Source organism: Neofelis nebulosa, chromosome X, assembly GCF_028018385.1.
Source record: "Neofelis nebulosa isolate mNeoNeb1 chromosome X, mNeoNeb1.pri, whole genome shotgun sequence".
NCBI classification, from domain to species: domain Eukaryota; kingdom Metazoa; phylum Chordata; class Mammalia; order Carnivora; family Felidae; genus Neofelis; species Neofelis nebulosa.
Window position 1 is genome coordinate 125,546,881 of NC_080800.1, and position 14,094 is coordinate 125,560,974.

The 14,094-nt window shown below is 55.6% G+C and overlaps 1 long non-coding RNA gene across 1 annotated transcript; it reads left to right on the forward strand.

The window, feature by feature from the left end:
- The first annotated feature begins 12,580 nt into the window (after positions 1-12,580).
- Positions 12,581-13,860, forward strand: LOC131502644 (uncharacterized). Its single transcript, XR_009257099.1, has 3 exons — positions 12,581-12,625; positions 13,494-13,596; positions 13,753-13,860. It is a non-coding gene; the product is annotated as an uncharacterized LOC131502644 (long non-coding RNA).
- Positions 13,861-14,094: the final 234 nt, after the last annotated feature.

The window sequence follows — 14,094 nt, forward strand, 5'->3', positions numbered from 1 at the left end:
GAGACACGTCCGATACTGCAGAAAAGAAACGCTGATGGAAACCCCGAGGACCCGGGTCTCCCTGTCTACAGCATGGGAGGGAAACCGGCTATTAACAACACTTGCACATGGTTCCTCGAGAAAGCACCCAATGGCCCCGTGCCATTTGCAACCTTCCCAGTGTCCCCGAGCCTTGGGCGACTACAGAATGTAACGCCACCAGATAGGAAAGGCTCCTTTGCTGCTGGTCTCTGCAGTACACGGGAGGCTTCGTGGCTTCAGGGCTCTACTTGGTCAGGTGGAACCTGGGCCCCTGACTCCACCTTCCACGGCCTAGGTTGGGCCTTTTCTGACACCTTCCCAGGGGACCGGGGCCCAGAGGAAATGGCCCAGACCCCGTGGAGCACTCAGCACAGCCGCTGTGATGCGGGGCCCTCCGTGCCTGCTCCTGCTGTCCTGTTACCTTGCAGAGCTGTAACGTCAAAGATGCTAAACCCCGCCCAGCTCCTGGTGGGTCACACACAACTTTCTTCCTTCCAAAATGTACACCCTGGGACCGGGTTCACATCGTGGTCTCCACTGTCCCCAAGGACTTCCTTAGTCTGGAAGGGGAGACGGAGCACCCAACTGGGACTCCACGTGGGAGCTGGGCCGGATGCAGGAGCCCCGGGAAGGGAATCGTGAGGGGGACCGGGCCAGGAGTTAGGACTCCCGGAGACAGCGACCTCGAAGCCAGACCACAGGAGAGGGTAGCACGGGGTCTGACCCTGACACGGGCTCCAGGTGTGTCAGACAACAGTGCTGGCCAGACGAGCGGCGGGCCGGGCCAGGGGCCGGTGCCCGGCAGGGGGTGAGAAAAAGCGGCTGGAGGGCTGGAGGGCTGGTGGTTGCAGGCGAGGGTGAGGTGAATGCAGTGGCCAGCAGGGCTGGAGAAGGCAGGCCTGGGATGTGGCGAGGATTTGTGTCCACAACGGATGCGCTCCTTCTGGGCCGTGGCTGAGATAGACCCTCGGGGTGTGAGGTGACCCAACAGCAGGGGAAGGGTGGTGCCTTCGGGGGATGGGGACCAGGAAGGGGGTGGCTCCCGGGACACTGGGAGCAACGGTGGGGGGGGGGGGGACAGGGGGATGTTAAAGGATGGAGTCCAGGGGGTGGGGGTGGGGGCGGCCGAGGGCAAGGCCACAGAGCCAGGCTTGCCCGGTGGAGATGCCGGGCCTCGGGCCCTGTAACCTGGAGCTCGGCGCCCTCCCAGTGGGCACCAGGCTGTGTGGGAGCCGCGGAGAGTCAAGATTGAAATTGCTTTCCCTTCAGCGTGGCTGTCCTCCTGGCCTGGTCAACTGTGCTCTGCTGGAGTCGCCCGGCCTGGGGTTTGGTCCCTGTAAGGCGGCGACACGTCTGGGTCGTCTCCGGGGCCGTTGAAGCCCTGAGGGCCAGTCATTTCTCCCAGAGGGTCCCGAGCACGGAAGCTACCTGAGACAGACTCGTCTGAGCGGTGGTCATGGGTCCCAGGGTTGTAATGCTGGGACTGAGAAGATTTAGCCAAGAGAGACTGGGATTTCCATCATGCCCTTCTTCATGTAGACTGAAGATGGCACAGTGGCTATTTCTTCTTCAGGGGACGAGCTGAGCCTCCTGCCCTAGACTGTTAACCCCAGTAGAGATTCGGGGACTCTTGAAACAAAGAACATAAGGCAACAGTCCTACGGAAGACTTCGGACCTAACAGTGCCTAAATCCAATCAAATCTCTGCCTGCTCTCTGTAGAGTGCCACACTGTGTCTTCATGAATCTTCTTCTCTCCCACATCCCTCCCACCAATAGGTCCTGTCCCTGTCAGTAACCAACAGAGCTCAGGGGCTCTCAAGGGCCACAGTGAAATACCGCTTCCACTCCTTAAAGAGCTCACTGAAGGGAAAATCCTTATGTGTGCAACTAAAGGAAGCCGAGATGCTGTGGAAGAAGAGATGCTAGGAGCCCCCTCCTGAGAAAGCACCAATGATTTTGAAATGGTGGCTTTGTTTTACTTTTGCCTCCCATTTAAATCCTTATCCTCTCAGGGCACGGCCATACAAGACACGCTGACTTCTGGAATGAATGCTTGGTAAACCTGTCTGGAAGCACACAGCCCACGGATCAAGCCTGACTCTAGACCTGGGGCTCCATCGAGGGTTCCAGCCATTGGACTGAAAGGCACCTTGGGAGACCCTCTCTCAGACCCTCTTGGTGTTCCCCTTTTAGACACAAAGTATGGACTCTCAGAGAGGGCCAATGATGCTCCTCAGTGGTGGAGCTGGCACAAGGAGCTAAGATCCTCGCAGGCAGGGCCCTTTCCTCCTATCCAGAGTGAAGATTAAGAACAAAGTTGTCCAGACGCCTAGAGAACACGTATCCCCAAATCCACTGTCCCATCCTCTCACCTATGGCGAAGATGACTTTCATTTGGGTTTTGTGCCACCCCATACCCAGACTCTCCTCTATTTTCAGATACTTCATATTGGTTCCGTCTAGTCACGTCTAGCTAAACAAGTAGGAATGGTCCCTGGGAGTGAGTCTGTGTAAAGCAGGCCCTATGAAAAGTAGCCCCACAGTAAAGAACGTTATTCAGTGTATCTCCTATCAAGGTAATGGCAGGAGAGGACACACGGGGTGGGGTGGGAGTGGGCTCGGGACAAGAGAAGCAAGGTGGGCATGGCAGTGGACCTGTGAAGTGCTTTGTGTCAACAGAACGGAGTATATTCTGAACTTGCAAATCAAGTAATTAAAGGGGGAAATACCGAAGGAGATCCAATTTGCAAGCAGGAGGCCAGAAATCTGGGAAAGCGGAAGCGAAACCACCATATGGAAGAAAGGAAATAGGGCTTCAGAGGTAGGCTTGAGGGACCCTGAATCCAAGTGTCTGCAGGAGGTGATCTGCAAAGGGCATACTCAAGTGCTCCCAAAGTGAGCAGGTCTTGGGCAATGAGAAGGTTTTCTATAGGGAACAAATGGAAACTAAAGACAATCCCCTTGTGATCTGGAGAGGGATGAGCTGAGGAACATGGAGAAGCACAACAAGAGACTCTCAAGCACAGCGGAGGAAGCGGCTGTTCACGCCTAACACCGGCGCGTTGGGTAACGCTGTGTCTGAGGTGTTGTGGGTAAAACTGAGGTTGGGGAACAAGACGAATGCTCACACCGTGCTCCATCACAGCCCTACTCTGGGGACAACATGACCCGGGGGCAAGAAACCAGGACTTTTTGTTGAAAACAGGCCCAACTAACCAGCAGGAGGAGTTGGAAGAGACCAAAGAAAGAAACGGGGGGGGGGGGGTAGGTGGCAGGAAGAAACGGGAGGGTTACCAACCAAACCCTACTCTGAGGAAACTTGACCTGGGGGCAAGAAGACAAGATTCTTTGAGCCTATCTGAGCAGGACCAACTAACCATCAGGAACAGTTGGAAGAAAACAAAGTGGGAAGTGAGGGGGGCAGGAATAAAAGGGGGCTACCAACTGGAACACTGCGCTGAGGGAACTTGACCGTGGGGCAAGATAACAGGACATTTTGTTGGGGTCTCTCACAGCAGGACCTACTAACCAGCAAGAGTAATTGGAAGACCCAAAAGGGAAGTGAAGGTGGGGGCAGTAATGATGGGCTACCAAGTGAGACACCACTCTGAGGACAACTTGATGTAGGGGGCAAGAAAACAGGAGTCTTGGTTGCACACAATCTGAGCAGGACTAACTAACCAGGAAGAAGAGTGGGAAGAGACCAAAGACAGAAGTGTGGGGCACGCAAGAAAACCTAGGGCAAGAAAACAGGACTCTTTGTTGGGGTCTATCTGAGCAGGACATCTAACTGGGAGGAACAGTTAGAAGAGACCAAAGTGGGAAGTGTGTGTTGGGGGAAGGGGGAATAAGATGGGAGCTATGACTGAGACCCGACTCTGAGGACAACTTGACTTAGGGGACAAGAAAATAGGACTCTTTGATGGGGCCTATCTGAGCAGGACCAACTAAGCAGCAGGAACTGTTGGAAGAGACCAAAGCGGGAATTGGGTGGGGACAGGAATAAAGGGGGGCTAACAACTGAGACCCTACTCTGGAGACAACTTGACCTAGGGAGCATTAAAACAAACAATACTCTTGGTGGGGCCTATGTGAGCAGGACCAACTAACACGCAGTAACAGTTGGAAGAGACCAAACCTGGAAGAGTGTTGGGGTCAGGAAAAAAAGTGGGGCTAACAGTTGAAACCCAACTCTGGACAATCTGAGCTGGTGGCAAGAAAATGACTCTTTGTTGGGGCCTATCTGAGCAGGACCAACTAACCAGGAGGAACAGTAGGAAGAGTCGAAAGCAGGAAGTGTGTGTGTTGGGGGGGGGAGAAGCAGGAATAAAAGGGGGTACCAACTGAAACCCTAGTCTGAGGACAACTTGACCTGGAGGCAAGAAAACAGGACTCTTTGTTGAGGGCTATATAAGCAGGACCAAGTAACCAGCAGGAACAGATGGAAGAGACCAAAGCAGAAAGTATGTGGGGGGCTGGAAGAAAAGGGGTACTACCGACTGAGCCCCAACTCAGAGGACAACTTGTGCTGGGCGCAAAAAAACAGGATTTTTTGTTGGGGCCTATCTGAGCAAGACCAACTAACAAGCAGGAACATTTGGAAGAGACCCAAGCAGAAAGTGTGTGTGTGGGTGGGGGGCAGAAATCAAAGAGGAGGCTACCAACTAGGACCCTCCTCTGGTGACAACTTGATCTAGGCCGCAGGAAAATAGGACTTTTTGTTGAGGCCTATCTAGGTAGAACAAGTAACCAGCAGGAACAGTTGGAAGAGACCAAACCAAAAAGTGTGGGTGGGCAGGAATAAAAGGGGAGGCTACCATCTGAGACCCTACCCTGGGGACAACTTGACCTAGGGAGCAAAACAAAACAAAACAAAACAGGAATCTTGGTGGGGCCTCTCTGAGCAAGACCAACTAACCAGCAGGAACAGTTGAAACAGATCAAAGAGGGAAGTATGTGGGGAACAGGAATAATGGGGGGGGGATACAAACTGAAACTCAACTCTGAGGACAACTTGAACTCGGGGCAAGAAAACAGGAGTATTGCTGGGGCCTGAGAAGGAACATCTAACGAGTAGGAACAGTTGAAAGACACCAAATCAGGACGTGTGTGTCGGGGGGTGGCAGTAGTAAAAGGGGGACTCCCAACTGAAATCATACTCTGAGGACAACTTGATTTGAGGGCAGGAAAACAGCACTTTTTGTTGGGGCCTATCTAAGCAGGACAAACTATCCACCCGGAACAGTTGGAAGAGACCAAAGCAGGAAGTGGGGGGGGGGGCAGGAGTAAAGCGGGGTGGGGGGGCGCCAAAGTAAGACCCTACTCTGGGGAAAACCTGACCTAGGGGGCAAGAAAACAAGACTCTTTCTTTGGGCATATCTGAGCAGGACCAAGTAACCACAAGGAGAATTTTGGAAGAAACCAAGGAGGGAATTGTGTGTGGTGCATGAATAAAAGGGGTGCTACCACCTTAAACCCAACTCTGAGGACAACTTACTTTGGGGCAAGAAAACATGACTTATTCTTGGGGCCTATCTGAGCAGGACCAACTAAACAGCAGGAAGTGTTGGGAGAGAACAAAGCAGGAATGGGGGGAGCAGGAATACAAAGGGAGGCTACAAATGAGAACCTACTCTGGGGACAACATGACCTAGGGGAGAGAAAATAGGACTCTTTGTTGGGCCCTATATGAGCAGGACAAACTTACCAACAGGAGTGGTTGGACGAGACCAAGGAGGGAAGCGTGTGGGGTGCAGGAAACAAGGTGGGCTACGAACTTAAACCCAACTCTGAGGACAATTTACCTGGGGGCAAGAAAACATGACTTATTCTTTGGGCCTATCTGAGCAGGACCAACTAACCAGCAGGAACAGTTGGAAGAGATCAAAGCAGGAATTGGAGGGGGGCAGGAATGAAAAGGACGCTACAAATGAGACCCTACTCTGGGGACAACATTTTCTAGGGGGCAAGAAAATAGGACACTTTGTTGGGCCCTATATGAGTAGGACAAACTAACCAACAGAAGAGGTTGGAAGAGACCAAGGAGGGAAGTGTGTGGGGTGCAGGAATAAAAGGGGGGCTACCAACTTAAATCCAACTCTAAGGACCCCTTGACCTGGGGACAAGAAAATAGGACTCTTTGTTGGGACCTATCTGAAAGGGAACAACTTACCTCCAGGAACACTTGGAACAGACCAAAGTGGGAAGTGTCAGTTGGGAGGGGCATTAATAAAAGGAGGGCTCCCAACTGACACACTACTCTGAGGACAACATGACCTTGGGGGCAAGTAAACAGGACTCTTTTGCAGGGCCTATCTAAGCAGGACCAGCTAACCAGCAGGAACAGTTGTTAGAGACCCAAGCAGAAAGTGTGGGGAGGAAGGAATAAAACGGGAGGCTACCAACTGAGACCATACTCTGGGGAAAACTTGACCTCGAGGGCAAGAACAGGACTCTTTGTTGGGGACCAAGCAGGACCGACAAACCAGCAGGAACAGTTGGAGCAGACCACAGTGGGAAATGGGGGGACAGCAATAAAAGTGGGGCTACCAATTTACACCCTACTCTGAGGACAACCTGGAACAAGAGAACAGGACTCTTTGTTAGGGCCTATCTGACCAGGACCAACTAACCAGCAGGAGAATTTGGAAGAGACCAAAGAGGGGTGTTGGCTTAAAAGGGGCCTACGGACTGAGACCCTACTCTGAGGACAATGTGACCTGGAGCAGGAAAATAGGACTCTTTACTGGGGCCTATCTGAGAAGTACCAACTAAGCAGCAGGAGTAGTTGGTAGGGATCAAAGCGGGAAGTGGTGGGGGAGGGAATAAAAGGGGGGCTTCAAACTGAGACACTACCCTGGGGACAATTTGAATTAGGGATCAAGAAAACAGGACTCTTGGTGGGGCCTATCTGAGCAGGACCAACCAACCAGCGGGTACAGTTGGAGCACACCGATGTGGGAAGTGTGTGTGGGGGGGGCAGGAATAAAAGGGGGTCTACCAACTAAGATCCTACTCTGAGGACAACTTGACCTAGGGGGCAATAAATCAGGATTCTTTGGGGGGCCTATCTGAGCAGGACCGACTAACTCACAAGAACAGTTGGAAGAGGCCAAAGTGGGAATTGGGGGGGAAGAAATAAAATGGTGGCAACCAACTGAGACCCTACTCTGAGGACAACTGGACCTAGGGGGCAACAAAACAGGAAACTTGGTCTGGGCCTCTCTGAGCAGGATCAACTAATCAGCAGGAAGAGTTGGAAGAGACCAAAGCGAGAAGTGTGGGGGTTCAGACATAAAACAGGGCAACCAAGTCAGACCCTACTCCGAGGACAACTTGACCTTGGGGGCAAGAAACGGGACTCTTTCTTCGGGGCTATCTGAGAAGACGCACTCACCAGCAGGAACAGTTGGAAGAGACCAGAGCAAGAAGCGTTGTGGGACAGGAATAAAAAGGGGGCTACCAATGGAGACAGTACTCTGACGGCAAGTTAATCTGGGGGTAAGAAAACAGGACTTTTTCTTGGGGCCTATCTGAGCAGGAGCAACTAACTAACAGGAGAAGTTGGAAGAGGCCACGAAGGGAAGTGTGTGAGGTACAGGAATAAAAGCGGGGGCTACCACCTTATACCCAACTCTGAGAACAACTTGACCTGGGGGCAAGGAGACACGATTATTTTGGGGCCTATCTGAGCAGTACCGACTAACCAGTAGTAAGAGTTGGAAGAGAACAAAGCAGGAACTGTGTGTGTGTGTGTGGGGGGGGGGCAGTGGCAGGAATAAAAAGGGGGCTACCAATTAAACCCTACTTTGAGGACAGCTTGACCTAGGGGCATGAAAATAGGATTCTTTGTTGGGGCCTATCTGAGCAGGATAAAGGAACAGTTGCAAGAGACTAAATTGAGAAGTGGTGGTGGGGGGCTATAAAAGGGGTGCTACCAACTAAGACCCTACTCTGGAAACAACTTTACCTAGGAGGCAGAAAATAGGTTTCTTTGATGGGGCCTATCTGAGCAATACCAACTAAACCAGCAGGAAGGGTTGGAACAGTGCAAGGCGGGAAGTGTCGGGGGGGCAGCAATAAAAATGGTGCTCCCAACTGAGACCGTACTCTGAGGACAGCTTGACTCTGGGGGCCAGAAAACAGGACATTTTTTGGGGGGCCTATCTGAGATTGATGTCTAACCAGCAGGAACATTTGGAAGAGACTAATGCAGGAAGTGTGGGGGGCAGGAATAAAAGGGGGGGGGCTAGTAACTGAGACCGTACTCTGAGGACAACTTGATCTAGGGGGCAAGAAAACAGGGCTCTTTGTTGGGACCTATCTGATAAGGACGAACTAACCAGCAGGAACAGTTGGAAGAGAGCAAAGCAGGAAGTGGGGTGGGGAGGGAATAAAAGGGGGACTACAAACCGAAATCCTACTCTGAGGACAAGTTGACTTGGTGGCAAGAAAATAAGACTTTTTGTTGTGGCCTATCTGAGCAGGACCACCCAACCAGCAGGAAAATTTGGAAGGTCCAAACCAGGAAGGTGGGGGGGCAGGAACAAATGGGGGGCTACAAATTGAGATGCTACCCTGTGGACAACTTGACAGACGAGGCAAGAAAACATGACTCTTATTGGGGCCTATCTGAGTCGGACCAACTGACGAGCAGGAACAGTTGGACGAGATCAAAGCAGGAAATGGGGAGGCAGGAATAAAAGTGGACACCAACTGAGATCCTACTCTATGGCCAACGTGACCTGGGGGGCAAGAAACCAGGGCTCTTCCTTCTGGCCTATCTGAGCGGTACTACCTAATCAGCAGGAAGAGCTGGAAGACACCAAAGCAGGAAGTGTGGGAGGCATGAGTAAAAGGGGGGCTACCAACTAAGACCCTACTCTGAGGACAACTTGAACTGGGGCAAGTAAACAGGGCTCTTTGTTGGGGCCTATCTGACCAGGACCAACTAGCCACCAGGAGTAGTTGAAGAGACCAAAGCAAGAAGTTTGCCAGGGCAGGTATAAACGGGGGCTACCAACTGAGACCCTAATCTGAGGATGACTTGACCTGGGGGCAAGAAAACAGGACTCCCTTTTGTGGCCCATGTGAGCAGGACCAAGTAACCAATAGAACAGTTGGAATGGACCAAAGCAGGAAGTGGGGGGGGGGGCAGGAAAAAAGGGAGGCAACCAACACACACCCTACTCTGAGGACAACGTGACCTCGGGGGCAAGAAAACAGAACTCTTGGTTCGTGCCTATGTGAGCTGGACCAACTAACCAGCAGGAACAGTTGGAAGAGACCAAATCAGGAAGTGTGTTTGGAGGAGTGGCAGGAATATAAAGGGGACTACCAAATTAAACCAGACGCTGAGAACAACGTGACCTAGGGGCATGAAATTAGGACTCTTTCTTGCAGCCTACTTGAGAAGGAACAATTAACCAGCAGGAACACTTGGACGATACCAAAGCAGGAACTGGGTGGATCAGGAATAAAAGGGGGCTACCAACTAAGACCCCACTCTGGAGACAACTTGACCTAAGGGGAAAGAAAACAGGAATCATGGTGCAGCCTATCTGAGCAGGGCCAACTAACCAGCAGGAAGAGATGAAAGAGACCAAAGTGAGAAGTGTGGAGGGGGGGAAGCAATAAAAGGGGGGCTACAAACTTAAACCCAACTCTGAGGACAACTTGACCTGGGCCAAGGAAACAGGAATATTTGTTGGGCCTTATCTGAACAGGACCAACTAACCAGCAGGAGTGGTTGAAAGAGACCAAACCAGGAAGTGTGTGTGTGTGTGTGTGTGGGGGGGTGGTCAGCAGGTACAAAAGGGGGGTGCCAAATTAAACACAACTATGAGGACAACTTGTCCTAGGGGCAGGAAAATAGGATTCTTTGTTGAGACATATACAAGCAGGACAAACTAACCTATAGGAACAGTTGGAAGAGACCAAAGCAGGAAGGGGGAGGCAGGAATAAAAGGGGTTAGGCTACCACCTGAAATCCTACTCTGAGGTCAACTTGACCTAGTGGAATAAAAATAGGACTCGTAGTTGGGGCCTATCTGAGCAGGACCAATTAACCAGCAGGAACAGGTTGAAAAGACCGAAGCAGGAAGTGTGGGGTGGGCAATAGGAATAAAAGAGGGGGGCCCCAACTGACTCCCTACTCTGATGACCACTTGACCTGGGGGAAAGAAAATAGGACTCTTTGTTGGGCCCTATCTGAGCAGGACCAAGTAACAAGCAGGAACCGTTGGAAGAGACCAAAGTAGACAGTGTGGGAGGGCAGGAAAATAAAGGGGGGGCTACCAAGTAAGACCCTACTCTGGGGACAACTTGATCTAGATGGTAAGAAAACAAGACTGTTCGGTCCTATCTGAGCAGGAGCAAATAACCAGCAGGAGCCTTTGGAAGAGAGCCAAGCGGGAATGGGGGGGGGATAAGAGGGGGGCTGCCAAATGGGACCCAATTCTGAGGACAACTTAACCTGGCGGCAAGATAATGGGACTCTTTGGGGGCCAATCTGAGTAGGACCAACTAACCAGTGGGAACAGTTGGAAGAGGCCAAAGCAGGAATTGGGGGGGCAGGAATAAAAGGGGGGCTACCGGCTGAGACCATACTCTGAGAACAACATGACAAAGCAGGCAAGTAAATTAAGACTCTTTTGGAGCCAGTATGAGTAGGACCATCTAACCAGCAGGAAGAGTTGGAAGAGACCAAAGCAGGAAGTGTGGTGAGTAGGAATGAAAGGGGCCTAGTAACTGAGACCCTACTCGGAACACAACTTGACCCAGGGGGCAAGAAAACAGGACTCTTTATAGGGGCCTGTTGAGCAGGACCAACTACACATCAGGAATCGTTGGAAGAGACCAAACCGGTAAGTGGGAGGGAGCAGGAGTAAAAGGGGGGCTGCCAACTGAGTCCCTACTCTGAGGACAACTTGTGTTGGGGACAAGGCAACAGAACTCTTTGTTGTGACATATCTGAGCATGACCAACAAACCAGTGATTACAGTTGGAAGAGACCAAAGCAAGAACTGTCTGTGTGTGGGGGGGGGGGGCGGTGCGACAGGAATAAACGGGGGGGGGGGGCTACCAACTGCAACAATACTCTGAGGACAACTTGACATGGGGTCAAGAAAATAGAACACTTTGTTGGGGCCCTGTCGGAGCAGAACCAACCAACCAGCAAGAACAGCTAGAAGAGACCAAAGCAAGAAGAGAGGGGGGAGGAATAGAAGGGGGGCTACCAACTGAGACACTCCTCTGAGGACAACTTGTCCTAGGAGCAAGAAAACAGGAGGCTTTGTTCAGGCCTATCTGAGCAGGACCAAGTAACCAGCAGGAACGGTTGGAAGAGAGAAAAGTCGGAAGTGTGTGTGGCGGGGTGGCAGGAATAATAGCGGGGACGGGCCCAGGCTCTTCTGCAGCAGGTGTCGGGACTTCATGGAGATCCGCAGGGCCCATCCCGCCCCGGGGAGAGGAGATCAGCCTGGGCCGCGGTGCCGGGCTACCTGTAGAGGGTGGCCGCAGGCCCCGTCCACTCAACTGTGCCTCGGGGATCTGAGGAAGCTGAGGACCTTGGGGTGAGGGACAGGATCCTAGGTCAGGAAAGGGCAGGGACGCAGGACGGGGCCACGGTGTCCAGGTGGGGGTCAGAGGGAGGACTGAGTGACTCAGGTCCCCAGGACAGAGGGGACGTCCCAAAGTTCAAGACCTCACGCCTTCTGAGAAGGGCCCTTGGGAGGCATGGGGACTCGCGGAGGAGAGTCGGGCCAGACTTCCGCAGCCGGGTCTCAGAGACACCGGAGGAGGCGCAGGGGGCGGGGGGAGCACTGGGACACCTCAGTTCTGAAGAGGGCAGGGCCCGTGTCCTGGGGCGATTCCTAATGAGGAGCAGAGGGATCTGCAGGCAAAGGAGCCAGGACCCCACAACAGAGTCAGTCCACGCAGGCCCCCGGGAGGGATGGGGACACTGGGCGAGGCTGGACTTGGGCATCCGGGTCTCGGATCACCCGGACCGGGAGTGGGGGTCGGATGGGTGAGCTGGGGAGAACCGAGGACCCGCTGTCGGTCGGTCGGGAGCAGCCGCTCCGGCGGGCAGAGGGGAGGAGGGCCCAGGTGCTGTCAGGAGACCAGGTCCACCCCAGCCCAGAGCTACGAAGTCAGTCCGTGCCGCAGGCCCGGGGAGCCCCTGCATCGGGTGGCCAGAGGTGGCGGGCGCCCCGTCACTGAGCCTGGGCGGTGCGTCCCAGAGACCTTCGGACCCCGATCTGAGGGGCACGAGTTCCCTTCGTCAGCGGCCACGCGCCCAGGCCATCCCCGGGGTGCAGGAGGCCACGGAGGGAACACCAAGGGAGGGACTCCGACCCCCAGAACGGTGGCCCCGGCCCGGAAGGCGACCCCTAGCGGCAGCCTAGGGAAGCCCCTAGTGGGAATAAGGGCCCGCGGGGTGTCTGGACTTCCGCATCCGGGTCTCAGGAGACTGGCGGGGCGGGGTGGGGCGGGGCGGGGCGAGGGGGCCTCGGCGTCGTCGGCGTCTTCCGGCCGCGCCTGGAATCCCGTCAGGCATCCCTTCAGGCGCGGGAAGGGCGCCGAGCCTCGTGGGCTTCGAGGTGAGGCCCAGAGGGAGGAGCGAGGGAGCCGGGACCCAGAGGGGAATGAGTCCGGCGGTGGGGGCGGCGGTGGAGGCCGCAGGGTGGCGCGACCACGACGACTGTGACCAGGGCGTGAGGCGTGGGCGGCCTCGGGCTCTGGGTCCCAGCCCGACTGAGAGCTGGTTGCGCGCGAGGAGCCGGCGTCAGGCGGCAGAGCCCGAGGCCCAGGCCGCCCAGGGAGTCCGGATGGGGACGAGAGGACAGGGCTGAGGGACCCCAAGGAACCCATGTGAGCCCCTGCCATCGGCCCCGGGCCTCCCCGGACTTGGTCGCCTCGTGCGACGCCAGCCGCCTTGGCCCGGACCTCGCCGGGCCGGGAGGGCTCTGGTGGGAGGCAGCGGGCCCGGGGCTCCCCGGGAGAGCCCTGCGGGAGGACGGCCGGAGGCCCCTTGGACCCCAGCCCCGGGGCCGCCGTCGGAAAGCCGCCCCCGCGGTGGGGCCGGGCGAGGGGAGGGCCTGGGTGTGCGGGGCTGGACCCCGGTCAGCCGAGGCAGGATCCCGGGCCCTGGCCGGGGTGCAGGGGAGAGAGGAGGCGCTGCCTCCCAGCCCAGGACACCCACGTAGGGCCCAGGAGGCCTGCCCTGCCGCTCGGGTCCGCTCTGGCTGTCAGCGGAGGCCCAGAAGGGGCAGGTCCAGGCTGGATGGGGTGGGGGCTCCCGGGGTGGGGTGGCGGCCAGAGTCCTGGCCAGAATCTCCTGGCCGCAGTGGGGGGTGGGGGCCCGGGGCGGTGCACGCGGTCTGCCCCCACCCTGAGACCCTGAGGCGCCCCCTCCCTCCCTCGCTCCCTCCGTCCCTCCCTCCCTCCCTCCCTCCCTCCGTCTTCCAGGGGCTCGGAGAGCTCTGGAGTTGAGGCCTTGGTCTGAGGCAGGAGTCCCGAGGTCACAGAGCAGAGGAAGCGCGGCCGCGTGCCAGTCGGTTGTCCAGGCGAGGTGCGTGCTCCGCGCGTGGGGCCGGGGGCTCGCCCATCCCACCCCAGAGGGGACCCGTCGGCCCCCAACCCCCACGCGGCCCCGCTCTCAGGCCTGGGAGCCCGGGCTCTGTGGGCTGGGCCTCCCCCTGAGGAGCCACCCCTCTTCTGTCTTCAGGGTCTGGCGACCATCATGCCCCTGTGTCAGATGAGTGAGCTCTGCAAGGCCGAGGAGGAGCCCAGACAGGCCCCGCTGCCATGGGATGTACCGCTGTGGGAGGCGGAGGACGAGGAGGTGGAGGTGGTGGAGGTGGAGGTGGTGGAGGTGGAGGTGGAGGTGGTGGAGGTGGAGGAGGTGTATATTGTGGAAGCGGAGCAGGTGCATGCGGAAGAGGAGGTGGATGTGGAGGGGGACGTGGAGCACGTAGAGGTGGAGGAGGTGGAGGAGGTGGAGGAGGTGGAGGAGGTGGAGGAGGAGGGCGAGGCACTGTCTGCCCGAGAGTCAGAGGAGTGAGCTCTG